This window comes from Cariama cristata, unplaced genomic scaffold, assembly GCF_000690535.1.
Source record: "Cariama cristata isolate BGI_N322 unplaced genomic scaffold, ASM69053v1 scaffold764, whole genome shotgun sequence".
NCBI lineage: Eukaryota > Metazoa > Chordata > Aves > Cariamiformes > Cariamidae > Cariama > Cariama cristata.
In genome coordinates this window covers 52,021-57,800 of record NW_009614497.1, presented here as the reverse complement: position 1 = coordinate 57,800, position 5,780 = coordinate 52,021, and positions in this window count along the sequence as shown.

Genomic DNA, 5,780 nt, shown 5'->3' with positions numbered 1-5,780 from the left:
AAGACAGCTAGCCAGGGCTCAGTCCTGCTGTCTGCTAAGAGTGAAGTCCCAGCTGAAGACACTAAGGCACGTCTTGGTATAAATATCTAAGTTGCAAAGAAATGCTGCCATATGCAAGGCGCACTCCCAGCTGTGTATCTAGTGTGATCACACTGATACTTAAGTAGTCATAAAGGATGCAGATACTGTATGTCAGCTGCTCCATAGTAAGAGCCCACGGGCCTGTCCTTAGCATATAGTAAATTCAGGGTAGGTCAAGACTACTTGTGCATAAACAACAACAAACAGTTATCACAGGCAAAAAGCAAGAGCATGATTTTTATTACAAAATACTCAAGATCACACCTTAACTTCCACTGCAATAAGCTTCCTACATCCCAAAATAACACTAGCTGGCCAACAGGGATGCAGCTTAAGGTACACTTCCTAAAGATTTCTTAAAATCAGAGACTAAATTTAGTGTTTAAATGTTGTCCTGAATAGCTGCTTCTATGAGAAGAGACCCATACAGTAGCACTGACTAGAGAAAGAATTAGAAATTTAGTATCACAATGAAAGTGTTACACACCTTTGTCTTTTGGATGGTAACCTCTATATTAAGTCATTAAAGAGGTGTCATTTCTTGCACAGCAAGAAATAGAGTATGTTGGTGAAAACAAGAAACCATGAGAAAATTTACAGTTGGAGGAATGTACAAGGAAGAGCAGCAAGGAAATGAATATGAAGTCCCAGCAAAGCTAACAGGAAGAAATAAGAAAGTTCACCTGGATAGAAAATTGACCATACAAACACTTTTTTGTATTCTGTATATATTTCCATCAGGGACTTCCATTTAAAATGTTCTCAGTCTTCAGTCAAAACCAGATTTTCCTGTCTGATAGACATGAAAGCTCAAATTCACATCTGCAAATTAACTATGTTCTTTCTGCTTCATACATCAACTATTATGTGCATTATTTCTGGAATTGTATCTTAGCTTACAATTTGAAGATTATGGTACATCAGGGAAAAGAGAATGCACCTTGCCTTGCCACAGCTACAGTTTTATTGACTCCACAGTACTGAATGGCAAAATTTCTTTTTGTCAGCAAACTAAGCAGGTCTGACATGGAAGATTTAAATGGTGCAGATCTGGCATCAGTGACCAGTTGATATTAGCAATGACAATGGGATGTCTAGGAAGCTACTGCAACTATTTAGTAGCAGAAGCAGAAATGTTTATGCCAGAAACATCAAGAGATGGCAGGGTAGCAGACTTTTACCAGCTTTTTCTCTAGGAAGAATGTGCTGCTTCATGAATGGGGAGACTTTCTGCACTCTCAGCACGAACCCTCCACAGTATTTCCATCCTGTTATTTATCACTAAGAAACAATATGAAGTAATCTCTCCAGTGGTTCCCACTGACTCTGTAGGTTTCAAGTTTTGTGATATATGATCAGTCCTCCCTGGGAAAGTTTATTGCCTCCCAGTTTAGTCCTTCAAATTCCAGAACGATGAAACAGAATATGAAGCAAGATCTTTCAGCTTGCTCTCTCACAAATTCTCTGAGGCATCTAGCAAGGTCTTTCCTCCTCCTCCCTCAGACTCCTAAAAATCTTTGACTCTGAAAAACAGGTTTGTGTCTTCCAAGAAATGAATTCTTCACTGGTGAAGTCTGATTAAAAGTAAATCTCCCCTTTCCTGTAAAGAGGAAACAATTGAAATCATTTCCTACTGAATGGAAAAGCCACAAGTCCAAAATGCCAGAGGACAGATGGATTGATCAAAAAGACAACAAAGTCTTTCCATTAACTTTGATAGACTTTTGTCTTAAGTCATTAATCAGCACTGTTAAGAACGATGGGTCTCATAGAGAGGTTTTGTACTAGAAACAGAGAGAAAAAATACAATTGTGACATTTCCACTAGACAAGAAAAACTCAGGGGATGTACTCACAGCCATACCACAGTTGCTAGATTAGAAGAACCAGTTTTATATTCAAACAGAGCATGTTGATGACAAATTAAGTATGGAACCAATGGCATTTTGTTTGTCACAAGTTTTTTGACTGATTGTTGTCCAGAGTGGTGGCAAACACATATTTTTATTTTCATTTTAGAAATAAATGTTGTGTCTACAATAAACACAGATCCATATGTTTTCCTTCGCAGAATTATTAGCCCATGTATTTTTATATGGACAGTCTCTATCTATCAAGATATTACTAGAAGATTTAAAATTACAAAGACAATGGAGATTTTTGCATCACAGGTTTCACGATTTTTTTATGCGTGCTAAAATAATTTATATTCAATAGCTGTATTTATGTATCCTTGATGTTTCTTGCTTTGTTTGCTGCTATTACACATTACATAGAAAAATTAGTTATATGCCTACCTTTCTTTCATCTAGATAATCCTCCTGATTAATGTTGATTTGCATGTGAATATGGGGGATTAGTAATTTTTATATTTCTTTCTCTTGTTCCTCCTGTAATTCTCTTACAGTTTTCTACCTGGTATGTAAAAACTAGTTCGCTGAAACATGTTCCTGAGCTATCCCAAGAAACTGTGATTTTGCTTGTATTACAATGCTAAATTCTTCACAGCTGCAAATCATTACTTCTCATCATTTTACTTACCTATGCTTCTCCTTCTTTGTGTTGCTGTAGTAAATGAAAATTATCGTTATGCTGATCCTCACAAAATGGCTGAAGTCATTTGCCTTCATTTGTGTTTGCCATTACCTGGTAACTCTGGGACTCTTTCATCTCCTGAAGCTTATCATCTTCCCTTATCCAAATAAGCTGAACTTTTCAGTGGTTGCTGCAGTTGACACTGACCAATATTTAACCCAAACTGGCACCAACTGTACTGTGGATCTGATGAGTGAAGAGCTTTCTTGGTACCACTGAACCCTTGGAACATGTTGCAAGGATTTGCTAGCTCTGAAAAGGAAGTCCATGGGGCACATACATGCAAAGAGATGTCGGCTGGGTAGAAAAGCTTTTAAAAGTCTGATCTGTCTTTTAGACTGTGCTATAGATAAAGCTTCTTAAAATCATCAGCACTTACATCCCTGTCTCCCTCTCCCTAGTTAACTTCTAATCTAATTAAGGTAGACCACTTCTTAAAATAATTAAATGTCTTCCTTTCCTGTGTGAGTTCTGCCTCTAACCAAATAATACCTTTCTGGAAGTGAATGTTTAGCTGCCACTACCCTCAAGAGCAGAAGCGATGCTTAAATATCAGTAATTTCCTGTCTCCCAGTTTTTAGTCACCACTTTTATGTCCACCAACATCCTTCCTCTACTATAATATGATTTTGCCTGTACCTGCTCAGGTTCTTGTGTTTCTCACCTCCAGGACAGACTCCATCTGTCCCTGGAGCTTTGCTAGTCTTCAGACATTCTAATGTCCTGATCATCTGTTCAGGTATGGTCTTGATTTCCCTCAGTATTTCTTCTTCCTCTCATAGGAGATTTACATCCATTTCCAGAATCTGTCACCTACTGTCTTGTGAATGTTAAGGCAGATCATTACTTTAATGTCTAGAAGTTCTGCCCATTAATTACACTAGTTTCTTACTCCTGCTACCTTTATGGACTTCTCATGCAAAGTACTTTAAAATTACTTCACAAAACAGCTCAGCATGTCTTCTCCCATGTTGACTCTTTCTATAGGCTTAGGCTTCCCACAAAGAACACATATTTTCCTTCTTCTATAAAAGCTAAGAAAGAAATCTATTGTTTGCACTAGTTTTTGCCAAATCTCCCGTTAACTGGTCTCAACTGTGGCATGTAGTAATTGCCTTGATCATCTACATTAAACCTCAGATTTTCAGGGAACCTGACCTTTTTTTGCAATCATTTTGATACAGCCAGTCTTGCAACAGAACTTTTAATGGTGAGGATAATTTTAAAATCCAAAGTAGCTGGCTAAAGCTTTTGAAAAAATTTATTGGGATAGCATAAGTATCTGTTCAACAAAAATCAGCAGAAGTGAGTTTCTGTCAGTAAAATTACTCACACTGTATTTTTGTATGCAAGCACATGTATTTGTATGCATGTGTATTATTTTTTAACTTCTTATATTGCCTTCATTCAGACAAAAGATTCTTAGTTTTCCACATTAGAAAAAAGGGACAGACTGCATCACTGACAGAACTTCCTCTTGACACGAGCCAGTGATTGCCTTTTACCTATAAAAACTTGTCTCACATGCCTCTAGAAATTGAGATCACATAATATCCTTTGTAAATAAGCCAATGTCCTATGTGATACACTTCAGGCTAAATTCTGTAGATGTTTCTGCATAGCACCTTTAATGAATGCCCGTTCGTATTCACCCACAAAGTCAAAGGTCTTGTTCAGTCTGTCATAATCCACCTCAAATCTCCACCATCATAACGTCTGTTCCTCTGGTGAGCTGTGATCCCCTCACACAAAATTCAATGGAACAAAAGTGTCAGCTTCTTTGACCAACACCTGTTTATGATCTTCTAAAGAATCAGATATAAGCCATTTTCCTTCATCTTCAAATTTCTTCTCATTTTTATCGTACCTATCATCTCCAGTGAGCTCTGTCTCCAGTTAGACCATAATGTTGGCTTCCATCACCCATTTGTCAGATATTTTTAAACAAGCTCCTCTGTGATTTTTTTCCAAGCATCTGCCACACAACCTCATTATCTTCCTTCAAATCCCTCATTAAAACTCTCTTGCTGTGATGCCTACAAAAAAAACACGGAAAATGTTTAAGCTAATAAAGCACCGAGACACTTTCTCTCATACTGACCAACATTGCCTCATTGTTTCCTTGTGCTCCTTTAGTCTGTCTGGATCCATGTGTTGTCTCGTCTCTTATATTTGAATCATAGCCTCCCCATGTGGTCCTGGTTTATGACTTAGAGCTTTTTGGTGCTGATAATATAAATAATAATCAGAAGAAAAGGCTTTTCCTTCTCATTATACGTTGCTAGCTCCTGAAAACATGTTCACACTTCCCTTTTGTGTTAGTTTCTAGCAAGTAATTATAGAAAGCACTATAACATAATCTCAAAGTCCTCTCTGCCTTTTCAGAAGGAAACACACAAGTGAAGAACTAATTCATCCTCTATTCAGAAAAAATATTTGAAAAGGAGAACTATGGGTAAGAGGGAGAAGCTCATGTTTCAGAACATTTTTTTCCCATAGAGGACAGAGAAGTTCAACCTCATTTTCTCTCCATCCTGTCCCTGCTCCTTAGGACAGAACAAATAGGATTCTCTTCAAGGAAAGGATGAGGTCTTTCCTGTGGATTAGTTATTTCCTTTCTTCCTTCCCTGACTGCCACTGCTTGCTGGGTACAGTCCAAGTCCAGGTGCTTTTGAAGGCACACGCTCCTGCTCTGGCATTTCCCATGGAAAGGGAAGTGTTTTGCTCCAGGAAGTGAAAGAATTTTTCTTCCACTGATGATGTAGAATGGAATGAAAAGTAGATGGTTTTTTCTCATCACTTATTTCACAGTCTCTTAGCTCAGCATTATTTCCATGCTCAGGTCTTAAAGTTATTTGTAATCCTCCATAATACACACACCCAAAGCAGCTCTGCACCTGCACTAAAAGGAGCCCTTCCTATGAATGAACCTACTCTACATGGATCTCAGAGTGACTGTGAGGGCTGATGTTCCCAGTTTGGCTTTTCAGCTCTCTACATATATAATATGTCCTTAGCCACTCTACTTTTCCTTTTACGCTTTGTCTCTTTCAGTCCTTTTTACCAGATTAACCTAACACTCATGCATTGCTCAAGGAACGACCC